Raw genomic sequence first — 19,497 nt, forward strand, 5'->3', positions numbered from 1 at the left:
AAGGTGTGCGTCGACCTCCGCGTAGCAGCCCTGCAGATGTCCAACAGGGGCACACCAGACAGGAACGCTGTGGTAGCAGCGATCGCTCTAGTCGAATGGGCTCTCGGATGGCCGGGGAGCGGTCGGTTTGCCAACCGGTGACAGTGCATGATGCAGCCAGAGAGCCATCTGGAAATGGAAGCCTTCGAGAGAGCCTTCCCTTGATTCACAGGTCCAAAGTTCACAAACAGCTGTGATGTCTTCCGAAAACTCTTTGTGCGGTCCACGTAGAACTTCAGCGCTCTAGCTACGTTAAGCAAGTGTAGAGTCCTCTCGGCCTGCGACAAAGGCAACGGGAAGAAAACTGGCAACACCAAGGGCTCGTTGAGGTGGAAGTCTGACGGCACCTTGGGCATAAAGGAGGGGTGCGTCCTCAGCACCACCCTCGTGTCATGAAAAGTCAAGCATGGAGGCTTGCAAGATAGGGCCTGGATCTCTCCCACTCGTTGTGCGGAGGTGATGGCCACGAGAAATGCTGTCTTCCACGACAGGAACTTCAACGGCGCTGAATGCATAGGCTCGAATGGGGCCCCCATGAGCCTGGTCAGCACCACGTTGAGCTCCCACGCCGGGGCAGGGGCCTTCACCGGCGGGAACAATCGGAATAGTCCCTTCATAAATTCCTTCACCAGGCGATGAGACCATAAGGACGCCCGCCCTGTAGTTCTGGTGTTTCGGGAGATGGCAGCCATATGTATCTTGATGGAGGTGTGAGCCAGTCCAGCTTTGGCCAGCGACAGTAGGTACGGCAATACTTGAGGGGCCGTAATCCGCAGAGGGTTAATCTTCTGTGCACGACACCAGACAGAGAACCTGTTCTACTTATGTCCATAGCACTTGAGAGTTGAGGACGCCCTGGCTTTTGCAAGAACCTCTCTGCAGTCAGCCGGGATATCGTATCCTCCAAACTCTAGTACTGCAGGAGCCAAGCCTGCAAGTTCAGCGACTCCGGGTCGTGATGAAGAATGGCGCCTCCTGCTCTGGAGAGAAGATCTGCGTCCGTCGACAGCTTGATAGGTGGGGACGTTGACCAGTCCAGAAGGTCCGGGAACCAGATCTGTCTTGGCCACGCCGGTGCGACGAGGATCATCCTGCACCTGGACCTCTTGAGCTGGTTGATGAGACGGAGCAGCAATGGCAACGGAGGGAACGCGTACAGGAACAGGCCGTCCCAAGGGAACGAGAAAGCATCGCCCATGCTGCTCGGCTGTGTGAACCTGCTGGCGAACCTCTGGCACTTGGAGTTCGTCGGCGTCGCAAACAGGTCGATCTGGGGTTTGCCCCATCGTTGAAAGAGCCGATCCACCTGGTCCTGGTGTAGTTCCCACTCGTGGCACGAGCACAGCTCCCTGCTGAGTGAGTCGGCGATGGTGTTTTTTATTCCTGCCAAGTGGAAGGGAACCAGAAACATCCCCTGGGCGACGGCCCAGTGCCACAAATCCTGGGCCTCCTTGGATAGGGCTGGGGATCTGGTGCCGCCCTGCTTCCGGATGTAGAACATCGTGGTGGTGTTGTCGATGAAGATCCTCACCACTTTGTCCTTGAGGGATGGAAAGAACGGTTTGAGCACCCAGAACACGGCTGGTAGCTCCAGGATGTTGATGTGGAGAGACCTCTCCTCCGGGAGCCAGAGGCCTCTTGCATGGAGATCTCCGGTGTGGGCCCCCCCCATCCCTCCAGAGAGGCGTCCGTTGTCACTGTCTCCTGATACGCCGGGGTCTGAAAGTCTGTGCCTGCCGTGAGGTGCGCACGGGTACCCCACCATAGAATCGCCCAACGGAACTCCTCGTCGAGCGGGATCCTGTCTTCGAAGCTGCCTGCCGCTTGAATCCAGCGGGCGTCGAGGAACTCTTGTAGCGGACGCATCCGAAGTCTGCAAAGGGACACAAGGTAGATGCATGAGGACATCATCCCGAGGAGGGACTTGATGGACCTCACCCTGGCCACATCCGTGGCTAACAGGCGCTGCACCTTGTCCAAAATGGCCTTCGTTCTTTCTTCCGACGGAGATACCACTCGCTCCACTGTATCGAGCTTCGCTCCCATAAACAGTGCCACCTGTGACGGAACCAGGTGGGATTTGGGGTAGTTGATGGTGAATCCCAGTTCTGTGAGCAGGCAGACGGTCCTCGCTGTGTGTTCAACGGCGAGTTCTCTTGGCCTTGCACGGATTAGCCAGTCGTCCAGGTAGGGGTAGACGTGGATCCACTGCAGGCGCAGCCGCGCCGCCACTGGAGCGAGGCACTTGGTGAACACCCTGGGTGCCGACTTTAAACCTGAACGGCAGGGCTCTGAATTGGTAATGATCCCCCTGGACTACGAATCTGAGGAACTTTGTGTCCTTTTAGAATGGGGATGTGGAAGTAAGCATCCTCCAGGTCCAACGACGATAGGAAGTCGCCCTCCTCCAGCTGTCCCAGCACGTGCTGGAGGGTGGCCATCCTGAAATTCTGTGCCTTGATGTACTTGTTTAACCGACACAGGTCCAGGATGGGGTGCCAACCACCTTTCTTCTTTCTGACGAGGAAGTACCTTGAGTAAGCCCCGGAGCCTCTTGGGGACGAGCTTGATGGCACCTTTCTTGAGCATCGCCCTTCCCTCCAACAGCAGTTGAGGGACGTGATTCTCCTTCCTGGCCACGGGAGGAATGCAAGGACACTTCTTTTGAAATTCTAGTGAGTGTCCGCAGGCCAGGGTGTCCAGCACTCAACGGTCGGTGGAGATGGACTCCCACACGCTGACGAACTTCGTCAGCCGGCCTCCCACCGGGGTGCTTCGGTGGGGGCCCGACGCTACGGCCAGTTCAGTCCTGCTTGGAAGAGGCCTTGCCGCCTTGGCCTCCTTGACGACGGCGGCGGCAAGACCCTCCTTGCTTGCCGCAGCCTCTGTAGGCCTCCTGGGACGAGGAGCGGGCCGCCTAGCTGGATCCCTTGGAGGCTCCCTGTCTGCCTCTGGAGCTCCGAAAGGACCGCCATTGCTGAAGGACTCCTAGAGCTCGGGCTGTCTGTGTCGATCTTGATGGTCTGGAGGGACTCATCCACCGTCTTCCCAAACAGGTTGTTGCCGTGGAATGGCATATCCAACACTCTGGTCTGAATTTCCTGGCGAAAGTCTGTAGCCCTGAGCCATCCTCGTCGTCAAAAGCAAACCCCGTAGCCCAGCTGGCGAAATCCGGTATCGGCAATGTCCATTGCCACTGTAATGGCGTGATCCGACGCCACCTGACCTTCCTGCAGAATCTGTAGGGCCTCTGCCCTCTTGTCGTCCGGTAGGAAGTCTAGCAGGGGAGCTATCTTGAACCAGAGCTCCCTGTCGTAACGGGCCACAATCGCTAAGGCATTGGCCGCCTTAATCGTCGTCGCCGCCGAAAAGAAGACTCGTCGTCCCATGGAGTCTAACTTCTTGCCCTCGCTGTCCGGCGGGGAAGTGGAAGTTGAAGCCGCCGCACCCGCCGCCGCCTTCTTCTTGGCCGCTGCCGAGACGACCGAATCCGGCGTAGGCTGGGCCCTGAGGTACAAGGTGGTGGCATCGGGGACCCGGTACTTCTTCTCGTACCTGTCCCTCTTGGCGGGTGTCGTGGAAGGGTTCTTCAGGATAGCCAGCCCTTCGTCCCAGATGTCGTCGAGCAACGGTACTGCGAGGACCGTCTTTCTCTTGGCCTCACGTCGTTGGTAAAGAAAGCCTTCCTTTTTCTGTTCCTCAGGGCAGAGCTGGAAGAGCTTGGATCCCCTGGCTATCATGGCATGGAAAGAGCCAATTTCGTCGGGCGGAGAGGCCCGAGGGGGGGTGATGGAGGAATGTCCGTTGCATCATCGCCACCGTCGTCTTCCGACCCCATCGCTGTATCCGTCGCTGTATCATCCCGAGGGTCCGCGAGGGAGATGAGGGGTCCACAGGCCTTGTGGGAATGAAGGGCGGTGAGGTGTGGACTCTCCTCCGCTTGTTCGGAGGGCTTACCGACGGTCCAGGTTCTGGATCCTCCGTCGGGGTCCGTGGTAACCTCGTCCTTATCTCAGTACATAATGATTGGATTGCCAACAAAATGGCCGCCGAGCTATCCTGGGGCTCGGGCAATGGCTGCAACGGGCGGGATGGCTGCTCCACTGGGCCCTCATCGGCGCCATCATCGCTATCTTCGATCACATCAGCAGGATCCTTCCCCTGGGATCGAACCTTCTCGAACCTCTCGTTGAGGCATTCGAACCTCTTGTTGAGGCCTTTCACGGTTTCCACCAGATCCTCCTCGGAGGCTGAATCTGAGTCCGTGATGGCCACTCTTTTTCCACTGGGGTCTTCACGGGGGTCTTAACGATGGGCTGGAAAGAGGATTCTCTCCGTGGTGGCAGGGAAACTCTGGGCCCCGAGGCCGCCTCCACTGGCGTAGTCTCTGCCGGCTTCGCCAGGACCGCTGCAACAACCTCGTTGGATCAAGGTGGATCAAGGGCCTCACCACCTTAGGTGTGTCCTGGGCCTTCGCTTTGGGGGGAGGGTCATCGCCTCGCTCCCCCTCGGCTCCCTTCGAGATCGACCGGGGCCTCCCCAGAAGCTTACCTGGGTTCTCAGACTTCCTCTTCCCCGAAACAGAGCGCTGGCTCACAGTTGATCGTGCCGGGGAAGTCGCGCTCCCACTGCCCGCGGACTCGCGGTGCTTGGCCTTCTGTTGGGCGCCCATCGCCGGGGTGCACTCACAGGACTTAGAAGATCGCTCAAACTTTTTCTTCGCCTTCTCACCTGCTGTGCCTTTCTCCAGCCAGGCGGCGAGGCGGGAACGACAACCTTGCTTGGTCCGTTCCGACAGGTTCTTGCAGAACGCACAGTCCTTTTCCACGTGCGTCTTGTCCTCATGAAGGCATTAGAGACATCTCGAATGCTCGTCCTATTTGAAAACATTTTGCAATCTGCATCCCGGGCAGCTCCTGAACAGCTTGGATCCGGGCGTCGAGCTTCCCTTGTCCTGGGCCATGTCTTTTGAGGTAGGCCTCAGATCTTCTGGAACCTCCAAGAAGCGTAACTCGACGAAAACATCACCCTTGAGGGGCATAGAAGAATTCCGAAACGGGTCCCCGTTATCGGAAGTGGAAACGGTGGAGCTTGAGGCTCGATCAAATCGAAAAAATGAGAATAGCGTGACAACGCAGTAAAAGCTTGAGTGCTAAAGCACGAGGACTCGCAACACTTGAACGTGCAGTAAAAATCTGAGGATGGCTGCCAGGGGAGGGGCTTGGGGAGGGGGGAGTCATTGGCTGGGGGCAGTATGACCCAGAGATCAGTGATTGGTTACTACTAAGAAAGACAGATCAGAAACGAAACTGATACTGATTTTTTCTTTACCGAGGATTCCCAGCCTGACGACGGGGAATATTCACGAGCATGTGAATCCATGCCAGACCCCATGCTGGAGAAATAGATTTATATATGGAAAGATATATACTGTATGTTGTGGGTAGGAACGAACCAAGAATATTTGTATAGTAGATGTAGCAAAGCGGGCAGGCACTTTAAAGAAAGAGTGCAACCTAAAAGGCCAAATTAATAAGTTATGTGGGAAAAGAACTTAAAAATAAAATGTGAAATAAGTACTTCTGAATGAATGCTAAATATTTGCAATGAAGTTGGATAAATGTAAATCAATTTAAAACAACATATTGCCAGCTATGAAAACAAAGGCGTAAAGGATTTTTGGCGTCATTTTTTTCTCAAGCAAATACGCAGATGTGATGTTTTGATGTCTAATATATTAGAAACATAGCTTTTCCTCAACTACTTCGTCAAACTTTCCAACACTATACAGAGTATGTTAGCAAAGGTTTGAAATGTCCACAATCTTAGTCCTCTTTCTATCACTATAAATAACATGCAAGAGAGATAAGAAGTCATTTAATCCTACAAACATTACCAATATAGCCTATACCATATTTACATGATTAAAAGTGTACCTAATTGCATAGATATACCGCACACACAAATTAAGGTTGAAACACCTATTAACGCAGTCCTCTTTCTATCGCCATGAACATCACGGCAAAGAGAGCCCTTTAAAAATGGCGCCGGTAACAAGACGCGAGTTTCTAGTTACTTAACGTCTCATTCGTTCTCCGTGTATACATGTGGGAAGTGGTCCCAGATACATTGGATACAGAGCCCGCATGAAAAGAATACGAGGTAAGCAGAATTGCACAATTATTTTTCTGCGAGGAGAGAGGCTTGTCCCCAGTACCAGCAGGACATTTATTTACATTAAGAAAGCACAGTGTTATGACTCGTGCCATAAATGACGCAAGTTGAGTTAAGTAGACAATATGTGTTGGACGCTTCAGAATAACACACCGCTACATCATTTTTATGTGGCTGTAAAATAGAAAAGAATGCCAGTTCAGCAAAGTAGACAATATGCTTTTGCCTGTTAGCACAACATAGCATTACACATTAATCATGTGGCTGTGAAATAGAAAATAAAGCTCTACAGGGCCAGCATAATACTATGTTATTGACCTGGGCTGAAAAAAGTTCAAAGAGCGAATATGGAGGAAAGATGCATTTGAAATAAGAAAGGAAATCATATGAGGTCACTCTTGGCCCTCTGAAAAAGAAAAATTAATTTCAAATACCACAAGTTATAGTTATTTCTCATTATCACCCAGAGGAATCTAAATTTGGGAGAGAAAATAGAAGATACAGTGCACAACTACTAATTTATTGCATGCTAAAGGTATGTTAATAAAGCAAAAATTAAATGCGTAGAATAACATTTGGAAAATAACTTCATTCATAATAAAATAACTCTGTACGCTTGTCCAACAGTGTTAACAAGTGGCTCCACAAACAACATACCCATTTGATAGTGGTCCCTGTTCCAAGCCTACCAACAAAGGTTAGTAGATAAAACCTATGTATGACACTTTTAATTGAATTGAGCAACCCAGTTAACAAAGTGCTTATTTTTATACATTATTATTATTTTTTTTTCTAGAAATCTAGATTGAGGGTTAGATGACTAATTGGCCAACTAAGAGCACCATTTGTCCTGACGAAGGCCTTGGGGAAAATCTTTTTGAAGATGGGGTTTATACCATGAGAGAAAGGCCGAAACGCGTTGACACATCATCTCAGAAACATATTAGCTTGAGAAAAGTGTCAAAGAATTGGTCTTGAAATAAGAACAATGTTTGTAATAGAAAGCGATGTGAAGTGAATCAACTTATGTAAAACCCTTGAAGAAAAATGTATTGTGTATTTATAGTGTGATGTTTTGTATAAAAAAGCTGTAACAAAGATATTTTTGTTGAAAATAAAATGAAATTAGCAACAATATACTCGCTACAAGCAAAGAGTACAGAGTCTGGGTCTTTTAATATGATGGTATAGATCACCATCATTTGATGTCATAATATATGGTCTGAAAAAGATTTGCGTCACAAAACCGGAGATGGGGGTAGTTTGTGTTTCACACATATTTCATATGGGATCCTGGTATGCCTGCTGATGTCCAAATATTCGATATGATGGTCTGTGTTCTTCTATCCATTTATGTTCCTGGGAATCCATGAAAAATGTACTGGAATTAATGTTTCGGTGGGACGCTCACTGATTGGCATGGCAGCGCATCCAATGGAGGAGTGTGAAGTGGTGCAATAATTGTGCAGGAATTGATGCACTTCTCTCTTAAGATTGCCGATTACGGGAATGATCCAAAATACCTTTTACATCGTTTGCATACACTGTTCAGCATCACCATTAAATTGAGGCCAGGATGGCTTGATTCACTGGATGCGTATGCCGAAAAACGTTTAATACTCGCGTTTCTTGAAATGGTGGAACTTTTTTTGGTAGATGTGGCATTCCTTGAGCTGCCAACACTTTCGGGAGGACAGATTTGGTTATTTTGATTCTCTGGGTGCACAAAAAGATGCCCAAGAATAGTGGGAGGGAACAACTGTAGGGTAGTGGGCAGAAATCAGCACTTTTACACACAGAATTCCCCACTCTCTGGGGAGTAAATAGGGGGAGGTGGGTTGTGTCTGGATGCTTCAAACATAATGCAAATGGCTACTTGTATGTCAAACTTGCTGAAGATGTTGGGGTACAATATTTTCAGTCTGACTCTGGCGTTTGTCTTTACAATATTTTGGTGACGTTTGTGCATAAGCATAACCATGATCTCTGAACAACTTGGCATGGTCATGAGAGTGCCTTATAACAGAAGCCCTACTGCTGGTTTGGAAAACTCTTTCTGTATGGTCATAATTGACAATAGGGGTAACGTGAAAGCTGCTCTTCTATCGGAATGTTCATGAAGGATGTTTTTTTTTTTTTGCTTTCCAGTCTCTATGGCTCTCCGGACAGTTTCGAAAAATGTGTGTTTCTGTGGCATTGACCAGGACTGAAATCTGGATGGCCTCTGTGGTTCCAACTATCATCTAAACATGCTCTTCAGTTCTGAGTGCCTACCAGTTTTCTTTCACTATGGCTTCATTGGGATGGAATGAGATAAATCAGTGGGGTTATCCTCTCCTGGCTAGAATTTCAGATTGAAGTTATACTCTGAAGTTAGAAGTACAAGTTACTTACCCATGGTAGCGTTATTTTGATAGGATGTTCCTCTCACGTATTCCTCCTCTTTGATATATTCAAGTCTGCTTGCAACTTGCTTCGGAAACATTTTTCATAGGGTCGAGCGTCGTTCAGCTTCCAATCTTTGTCCTCGACGGTCTCCGTAGTGTCCCTTGTGATGTTGACGCTGGATATAGCACTGACTGTTACCTCAATTCTTCGTTTTTTCGTCCCTTAATTAGCATGCTGTGTCACAGGAGGAGATAGTCTTGACGCTGCGAGAAAGGAAGGTGTAAGACATGGAAATTATAGGCAAGATGGGATGGATGGGAGGGCGAGGAGGAATACGTGTGAGGGACATCCAGACAAAAGAACGTTACCACTGGTAAGTAACTTGTTCTTCAAATGGATTGTGTCCTCCCACATATTCCTCATCTTTGATAGACTTCCAAAGCAGTTTGCGTTTGGCGTAGGGTGCAAAGAATTTATTTTATTTGTTAATATTATGGAGGACAGCGTTGGCAAATTTGGCTTCCTGTCCTGAAAAAGAATATACACAAAGAATATACACAGTAGAATATACGAAATGTATGCTGGGACTTCCATATTGTTGCTCTGCCAATGAAGCAGCCACCTTCTACTAGAATGCGCTCTTAGACCTACAGGTGAATCCTTGCCAGCCAATGAGTAAACCTCAGTTATACACTTAACAACCCATCTGTGTGTTTTGTGACAGCCAAACCTAATCTTTTAACCAGCATAACCAAAAAACAGCTGATCATCTTGGCAAATATTTGCAGTTATTGTAATAGAGAAACTCAGTACCCTCTTTGGGTCGAAGTGATGTAGTCTCTTTTCCTAAAAATATAGGAGTGCAATACATTGAGCCAAATGAAATTCTGACACAACTTTTGGTAGGAAAGATGACTTAACCCTTAAAACTACCTTATCCTTGGAGAAGGACGTGAAAGGTTGTTTGGAAGATAGAGCCTGTAGCTCACTTACCCTACGGGCAGATGTGATGGCTACCAAAAAGGCAGTTTTTATTGTGAGCATCCTTAAAGGGCATGAATGTAAGGGCTCAAAGAGAGCTCCCATAAGACCTCTTAGTATCAGATTTAGATCCCACGATGGAACGATGAAGGGAGTAGGTGGAAACAAATGTGTTAAGCCTTTCAGAAATTGTGTCAGTCAGTAGTTCGAAGTATAATCCCTCATCCAGAGATCTTTTGAAAATTGAAATGGCTGCTAAACAGCCCTTCACTGTGGCTACTTGCACCCCAGAATATGTTGTGAAGAAAGACGAAACCTGGGGTAGTTTACATGAGAAAGGATCTCGTTTCCTTTCTCTGCACAAGCTGCAAAATCTATTCCAACAGCAGCAGTACAAGGATGTAGTTGCTGGTCTTTTTGCCGAAAGTAACACTTCCATTACGTCTTCTGGAAGGTGCCAATCCTTATATCTCGCACTTTCAGACACTAGGCGTGAAGGTTGAGAGTCCCGATTTCTGGATGAAGAATGTGACCTTCCTCTTGTGAGAGTAGGTCTTCTCTTTGGGGAAGACGAATTGGAGGGCAGTCAGCCATCTCTAGAAGGTCCGAGCAGCACGTTCCCCTGGCCCAGTCTGGAGCAATGAGGATCATGGTTTCCCCAAACTTCCTCAATCTCTGTATTACACGAGGAATGACAGTGTAACTTTCACCTTGTATCCACAGGGACGCCGCCTGACTGGATTGGATCGCTTCTGAGATGAATCCACCTCCGCTGGGGACTTGCTCTGCTGTGGATCTATTCTGGAAGACGGGAGTCTGTTTTAGCCACAATCACCCTGTCTCGGGCCCGCCTCCCCCTTGCTCCCCTAGTGACCCCCTTAGAGTCTTCCTCACCTTGCTTTTCGATAAGGTGCGCTCTCTGTCCTGCTGTTCTGTGCAGGGGCGCATCGAGGCTGGGCACCTCACAGCCAAGTTACTTCACTGGTGTGGGTCCGGGAATCCAGTCCTGCTGTGACTCCATTCTTGAGGTAAGTCTTTAGTCTTTAAAAAGAGTGTGTCTGTAATAGTAGTTGCCCTGTTAATCCTCTCCTTCTCTCGTAGGTGCAGAAGGGATGATGAAGACGTCGAGCTGATGGAGCGGGCGGTGCTCGAGTGTCTTTAGAATCTGGCTAACCTGAGTTATTCTTCCCTTGCAGGTCGCCGCGAAGTTCCTGGAAGAAGTGCGGCCAGGTGGAAGTGGAACGCAGAGTGGAAGGTGTCCAGACCGTTGTCGAATTCCAAGAGAGCTTCGATAGGTAAGCGTAAGTCTGAAAGGCGATGGATTCGGGAGACAAACACTTACTAAGTTGTCCTCTTCTTTTCTTCTCCCTAGGATGATGCTTGCTGGTGAAGACGGGCTCCAGGCAAGACACCGGAGCATTCGAGGAGCTGGATTGCAGAACAGGTAAGGAGGAATAATGGTGGTGTTCTTCTCCCTTGTAGATGCAGGCCTGGAAATCTGTGAGCAGGTCTCAGTGAGCATCACGCTGCGAGTGCAGAACAACGCGAAGCACATGCTTCAGCTCGGGTGTGGCTTAAATAGCCTACAGGTATCCCTGGTGCCTCCAGGGTGGACCACGCCATAGATGCTAGACTGCATGGTTCAGTTCCGAACTGAACCTTGTGGGGGCAGTCATGTTGGTCCATTCCCCAATGGGAACTCCGTCTGCCATATGAGCCTGGCATCAAAAGCGCCAGGACTAGCTCCAGGACCACTGGGAGGGGCATGATTGGGCCCTTGGGGCCTTGCAGGAACACTGTTGCGAGGCCCCGAGACCCCAAGTCCCCTGGCCAGGGGCTATGGCCGTGACAGACGGGGACTGTCGGAAACTCATACTGGAGTGGGAATTCCCAGTCCACTATGAATGCGTCTCCTAGAGCTCCTCTTTGGGGAAATTCCCGGGAGCAGAACAGCTCGCACTTCCAGTTCACATTGGTCGCAAACAGATCCACTTGATGGGTTGCCCAAAGGGCGAAGATCTCTTGAAGCACTTCCTGAGCTAGATCCTACTTGTGGGATATCGTGCTCTGCCTGCTGAGAGCGTCCACCGCCACATTATTTTCTCCGGCTAGATGAACTGCCAGAAGAGTTATTCCTTCTCTCAATGCCCAGAACCAGAGCTGCATTGCCACTCCGCCAGGGGCAGTGACCCTACACCTCCTACCTTGTTTAGGTAATGCATGGCCACTATGTTTTCCATCATTATCAGGACTCTTTTACCCCGTATTGAGGGCAGAAAGGCCATCAGCTAGTCTGATTGCCATCAGCTCTAAAAGGTTGCTATCGAGTCTGGACACCCACTGAGACCAGTGTCCGCTTATTGAAAGATCTCTCATATGCGGTCCGCATGCTGAGAGGGAGGCGTCTCCAGTCATGGTTGCAAAAAGTGTTATCCTCTCATCACATTCTCTCAGCTGGCCCACCACAGGAGATTCTGGGTGACTTTGTCAGGACCTGGATACGGTCCGTCATTCTGCCGGAGAATTGAGAACACTGGGATCAGAGAGTCCAGTGAAGGGATCTTATTCTCGGACAGGGTTCAAGGATTCTGGCAGCAGAAAAATACAGGATGCCAGGAGGCTGAGCAACCTTAGATTGTCGTAGGCTGTAAGACGTTGTACACTCTGACATTTTTGGACCATCTGCAAAAGATGTTGAGCCCTTAACTCGGGTGGCAAAGCTTTTTCCGAGGTTAAATCCAGGACTGCTCCAATAAATTGAAGTTTCTGAGAGGGTGTTAAATGGGACTTCTTGAAGTTCAGGGAGAAACCCAGCTAATGGAGGAGGTGCTAGGTGCTTGTGGGATGACCATGACACTGTTCTAGAGAAACAGCTCTCACAAACCAGTCCTTCAGGTAGGGTAGATGTGAATCCCCCCTCAGACTTACTGCTACCACTGCCATGAGCTTGGTGAAAACCCTTGGGGCTGATGCGAGTCCGAATGACAAAACTTGAAACTGATAATGAGAACAGCCAACCGTGAACCTTTGGTACTTGCTGTGTTTCTGATGTATAAGCACAAGTCAAAGGGCCTGGAGGATCTGTGAAATAGTTACCATCTTGAACTTATCCTTTAGGAGGAACTTGCTCAAGCATCTCAAGTCCAAGATGGGTTGCACTCCTCCATTCTATTTGGGCATTAAAAAGTAAGGGGAGTACCGACCTTGGTTCCTCTCTGCTACAGGTGTCAACTCTATCGCACATTTCTCCAATAGGGTATGCGTCTCCTGTTGGAGGAGTGGATCTGGAAACAAGGTTGATCTTGCTCTTGGGGGGAAATTGTGAGGTCTTTTCTGGAATGGGAGGCAGTAACCGTCTGCTACGGTTTGTAGGACCCATGCATCCGAAGTAAGGCTTTGCCAACTCTGGACATGGTAAGACAGTCTACCCCTATCACAGATTTGTGGGTGAAGGAGTTGTTTTGCTGTTCCACCTGCAGTTTAGGGTAATTCTGTGGGTGTTGAACACGGAGTCCTTCCTCAAATACTTCTTCCACGATATGGTCTTCTTTGAACCCTTTGTGAAAATTGAGCTCTTCCTCTAGATATGGAGGAATAGAAATGAAAAGAACGATCCCTCAATCCTTGACCTGTAAATTGAGGTGTTTTTATTGCTGCCCCTAAAGAATTTTCTGCAATCCTAGAAGTTGCAGTTTTTCCAGACTGCCATCAGCCTTCTCACCAAATAGAGAAGTACCGTCAAACGACATGTCTAGCAGACGTGCCTGGATATCTGCCGAAAATCCAGCTTTTCTTAGCCAAGGCATACGTCCAAGTACTGTGCTGGCAGTCATGACTCTACTGACCGAGTCCACTGTATCCGAACTAGATTGTAGGGATTGCCTCATGGCATCTTTGCCATCTTGTATCAGGCTTAAAAAGCCTTCTCTCTCTTCTCCCTCTGGTATATACTTTGTTGCTAGAGCAGCTACACCCCAAAGGGTATGTGTATTTTGCTAATGCACTGGTAGCATTGTCAGATTTTAGTGTCATACTTTGTGCAATAAATCCTTTTACCTAAAGAGTCAATCCTCCTATCTTCTTTATCTGCTGGAGCAGAAAGATAGGCTGCAGCTTTTGAAGAAGCTGTTGCTGCTTGAACCACTATGCTTTACGCTTTCAGGGGTCGGGTGCCTGTTCAAAAATGGGCGGGGGAGGGGGGTCAATGAAAGCAGTCTTGTATTTCTTTGTTAATAACGGATTAACCGATGGAATAGAATCTGGCTTTAGACAGTTCTCCATAACACGCTCTCAAGGCTGCATGAAAATGAAATGCTGCTTGTCTAACTGGCCCACTGTCTAGTAGATCAGAGAGGTCATCAGTCTCCACAGAAGCTGCAAGTCTGGACCATCCCAGATATTCAGCTACTTTACCAATTAGGACCCTGTAAAAGGGATCAGTATAACCAGCTATTTCAGCATTACCAAATTCCAGCTCTGGTGATGTTTCCCAGCTACTGGTTTCCTTTAATGTTTACACAAGATTCTGCATCTTGGATTCATCTGAAATTAATTCCGCTGGAGAGTTTGGTGTTCCACATTCATACCCAAAAGGGGGCTTGTTAGGCAGAATCATATGCAGTACCCTTTGGGAACACCACACACAATTAAGACTACAAGTGACAGTACAAATTCACCTTGGGTACAAGCCCGTACTAAACAGTAAAGTGGTAGCGATGGCTGAGCAGCCAGACTCATCTCAAGAGTAAAGTGAGCAGTATCAATAGTTACACAAAGGACAGCAACTACTATGGTTCAAACAAACACTGACTCAAGGTTTCGGAGTAAAAAGAATATACATTTATTTACACATCAGTTGTAAAACAATTCACTAAAGTAAAGTAAAGCAGGGAAAAATAAATCACACTCGTAATATAATACACACCACCCAATAGATTCTGGACAGTTAAGCTCAAATTGAAGTGTGAGCAAAATGGCACTCCAGCAATTAAAAAGGGAGGGAAAGACAAGGTTAGATAAAAGTTGAGCAGCACCAACAAGTTAGTAATATTGGCAATCTAGAAAAGGCTATTACGGTGAGGAAATCAAATCAAAAGGCCTGAGCCAAAGTCAATGGACCAGAGTCTTTGCAGAGTATCGCACAGTTCAGAGTAGTTCACGGATAAGTCTTTGCCAAGAGTTTGGAACGAAGTTGGTCAGAAGAAAAGTTACTTTAAAGAATAGAGAAGGACAAGCCCTTGGATTGGCGAAAGATTTCAAACACTTTCACCGCGGTCGGACGGAGCGAACAACCGGGTTTGAACAGTACCTTAAATGGAGAAGAAGGCTGTAGCTGAGGCAGACGTTCCTGGCTGTAGCTGAGGCAGACAGTCCTGCAGGCTCACGGTTCCTGAAGCAAATGTCAGACTGACACGAAGTAGGAAGACTGGAGGGTCCTGCACTGCCCAGGGAAGAAACCAGCAGCAGAGCAAAGCAACAAATAAAAGGTGCGCTCCTTAAAACCCAGGCAGGGTCCAAACCTCCTGGCTATCAGGTTCACTGTAGCTGTGCACAGCAAATTCGACAAGAGGAGGGAGGCCTGGCTTGCAGTTTGGCAAACAGGTTGGTCCCACCAGTTCAAGAGGAGAAGATTCCTTGCAGATCTTCCCTGTCGTCGAAGTTTGTAGATTCAGACCGGCAGCAGGGCTTCACCAAGAGGTTCAGTTGTGGTAGAGGTCCTCTTCGGTTAGCTTCTCTTCGGTTCTCTAGATCCAGTGGCGACTCTGCTTCTCAGTCCCAGAGACCTGCTTTTTATACAGTTTTCCCCCATTCACGCAGCCTGGCTGTCCCAGCGGGACAGTCACCACAGCCAATCATATAGAGTGCGACATGGGTCTCCAAGGAGACCCTGTGCAGGGAGTCTCAAACGCCTCCCTCACATCCTGTCCCCCACAGACATTCAGGCGCCTAAGGAGGGCTTCTCTGCAGAGTAAAACACCAAATAAAAGTAAATGGGGTCCATGGGATTTAAGTTCGAGGCTACTAACTTAGCCTAAAACAGTACAAAGGCTATTTAAATATACCACGGTAGGAAAAATAGGGTAGATACCACTGCCACCAGCCAAATCTTAAATAAAGGGGAACGAAACAATGTTCCACGAGCAACAGACAAAAAGGGATAGCTATTAACCCTTTCCAGAACTCTATGTAAGATAGTTTGCACCGGGTCTGTGAATTTAAATAGAAAAATAAAGTCAATGGAAACTTTACATGTTCTGGGAGACAGAAGTCAGTCCCAGAAAATGGAGTTTAAAGTGGGAAGTCTGAAAAAGACAACCCTGTGTCACTGTACTAAAGGTGCTGTGTAACACACAGTAAAAAAGATGATGCCTATGGAGTAGGTGAGGCTCCACAGTCTATTGCACACAAAAATGTTAAACGCACACAGCCAAACACATGTAAGAGTGGGAAAAAAAGGCTCACACTCTTACCAGGTGAAAAAAGAAATCCTAGAAATCCAGCAAAGCTGCTTAGGGACTCAGTAGGTAAGGGAAATTAGCCATTCTGGAGAATTCTCCCTAACAGGGCTGATCCTCGCCCCCCTCCTCTTCTTCAAAGATTGAACCCATTTGCCTAAAGAAATCAGGTCCAGAAATGGGTTGGAAGAATTTCGGGTCAGCAATAGACTTTACAGTCTTCGAAAGCAAAGAATGCTCCGACGAAGCTGAAGGTATCGAGGGTTTTGACGGCTTATTTGAAACTGTTGACGAATGCATCAGCACTTTATGTTGCTTTGAAGGCTCAATGTGTATTACATGCCTCGAAGGTTCAGGTGACAAACAAATGTTGTGCTTCAATGCTATTAGTGAATGTTTCGAGGCAACACACAGGCTTCTTTTTGTGCGTCGAGGAAGATTCCTTTGACTTATGTCGAGGAACTTCTCTTCTCAGGCTCTTAGAAACAGAAGTTTTCTAACTCTGCTGTAGTTGAGTTTTTTTTAGTAAAAGTAACTCTTTCTGACGAGGAAGGCGCAGACAATAAGGACCTGCAATGCTGTTTCTTACACTTTTAATGGGAAGAGGACAAGCGTTGTGAACCGGACCTCGAATGTCTATCTTTAGAACGTTTCTTTACAGGAGAGACATATCTCGAGTCAGAGGAATATTTCCTTTTCTAAGGGGTAAGGGACAGGGATTTGGGTCTGGCTTACCTACATCGAGTTTCCCCTTTCTTTCCTGCAATGCCTTAACTGTCATAGATTGACACAAGCCAGTCATTGACCATGTGGTCTGATCCCAAGCACCCCAGACAAACGCGGTGCAGGTCTGTGATCGACATCTTGGCCCCAAAGTCTGAAAACCACTTGAAGCCTGTCTTCGGTGTGGAGACCATATTGTAGTAAAATGCTATTTAATTGCTGAGGCGAGTAGCTCAGAAGCATGCAGCAATGTGGTAAAAAATGGAACTAAGGTAACGTCTGCGCACGTGCTACTATATACCAGCGTCGACATCACAAGACACGCTATGGAGACTGTCAAGGACCAAGATTGAGGAATACATTTTCCAAAGCAAGTTGCAAGCAGACTTGAATTTATCAAAGATGAGGAATACGTGGGAGGACACAATCCATTCCAATAGCCATTTTTTCAATCCTGGAAGGTGCTCTTAGTGCCAACCCTTTTAGGATGGGCATGAGGTGTGCGCAGTCTGACAACTTTGAACAGGTGTCCATTGTAAAATGGAAATGCGTTATGCCACAAAGTTCTGCGATTGTCTCTTTTTTAAACCGGTGAGTAGCACAGTCTCTGGGGTGATGGTTCTTCGGGCATACGCAACAGTACAGTGGTATTTACTACTTGTATGAGCGCTGCTCCCAGGACACATGCATTGACTAACAGTTCGGTGTTCTTTTCAGTGTCAAAATATTCTGTGATAGTAACTTGGGTGCTCTGGAGAACAGCTTGTTAAGCCCAATCCCACCGAGAGTCAAAATTTGTTAGATGCCAGAGAGGAACATTTATCATGGCCAGTTCAGGGACGACCATGACAAGGAAATGGCATAGTTCCGACACCGATTGTAGATGCGTAATGCCTTACAGTCATAAACCTTCTTTGGATCTTGCTGGTTGCCTTAGCAGTCTAAAATGTAGCTAATAAAACAGAGGGTAAATTGAAGTACTCACATTTTATATTGATGAAGGGTGAACCCACACTATTGAAGGCACTCAAAAACAAATTAGTCATATTAGGTGTTCATCTTTGGTGGAAGAACACAATGGGATGCCAATGAGGCATGATTTCCAACTTCTCTTAATTCGGTTAACCACAAAGGAAAACAACTAATATTAACCTGCTCTGGAATACCAAACCTACTATAAACAGAATGAAATGTAAAGGGTGCTTATAATGTACAAACAGTATAAAGTCCTCTGCCCAGGAATGCTAATCTAACCTAGTTCCTGTCTCTTTCTTCGAACAATGGAAAAAACACAGAACTAACCAAGGTATGTTTGGGGAATTGTCTAAGGAAAGGGATGGCTGATGGCTTCTGACTCTCACCCCTTAGACTGGGCCCTTGTTGGGTTTACAGTTCCAGTTCATGTGAATGCTGGAGTGTCCTCTCAGACACCAGCCAGTATCATAGGCCCTTGCCTATGCTTACAGTTATAGTTCACATGGTTGTTAGAAAGCTGGAGGGTCCCGTCAGTCTCCACTTAGGCCTCTCTTCCTTCCCTGGCTTATAGGTCTCACAGTCTGCCTCCCTCTTGGGAGAATGTCCTCTATCAGGTGTCTTCACCCGTGATTTATTTTCGTCTCTTCCTGCCTGATCTGAGGCTCTGCTCCTTCCGATACCCCACACTGGGATTCTTTCTTTCCCACCCTTCTCTTGCCCGACTCTTGGTCCTTTCCCCACTCCAGTGGTCAGATTTCTTCTCTTTCCCCACTCTGTGGCTTCTCTGTGCTTTTCTGATGCAGGAGTGGGTCTCTTGCTGTCACCCCACTCTGGGGATTATTGGTACATTGCCCACTGTGGGGTTTCTCCGTGTTCGCCCTACTCTAGGGTTTCTTGGTGCTCTTTCCCACTCCGGGGTCGTTCCCTTTCTCTCATCCCACTCAGGAGCTTCTCGGGTTTCTCCACACTCGCAGGCTTTTTTTCCTTTTTCCTTGAATCTCTGCCTGCCACCCCGTTACCTGGAACCACTGTGTATTTGTCTCTGTGGAATGGAGTTCCTTGGGAGGGGCGAGTAGTCGGTCCGATGCTGGGCCGCTTCTCCAGCACGTCCACCAGGTTCCACGTCTGCTTTTCTGATGTAGGAGTCGGTCTCTTGCCCTCACTCCACTCTGGGGTTAATTGGTACACTCCCCACTCTGGGGCTTCTCTGGGTTCTTCCTACCCTGGGGGTTCTTGGTGCTTCCCCACTCTGGGGTCATTCCCTTTCTCACAACCCACTCCGGAGCTTCTCGGGTTCCTCCACACTGCCAGGCTTTGTGTCCTTTTCCTTGTATCTCCCCTGCCTCCTAGTTCCCTGGAAACACTGTGTACCTGTCACTGCTGAATAGGACTCCTTGGGAGGGGCGTGGAGTTTGTCCGCTGCGGTCTCCTGCACGTCTACCAGGTTCCACATGAGCTGCTGTAAGGTCTCCTTTCCCACAGCTGTGGCACTTCCTCGGGCTTCAGTGCTAGAAGGTTGCTCGGTCTTCACGTCCTTGAACCAAACTCATACGGTTGCTGTCCTGGTGTGTCCCACTGCATTTCCACAATGCAGATCAAGAACTGGAACACCACACCTGGCATCTTCTCCGCTACCAGCCACACCTTCTCTGTACCTTTGGGCACAATTAAATTCTTTGGGCTTTGCCAAGCACCTCCTCCGATTGGTACGCTCCACAACGCACCTCCATTATTCGGCTCTAGGCTATTTTCCAGCAGTTCT

Source organism: Ambystoma mexicanum, chromosome 6p (assembly GCF_040938575.1).
Source record: "Ambystoma mexicanum isolate Mex_15411 chromosome 6p, UKY_AmexF1_1, whole genome shotgun sequence".
NCBI classification, from domain to species: Eukaryota; Metazoa; Chordata; class Amphibia; order Caudata; family Ambystomatidae; genus Ambystoma; species Ambystoma mexicanum.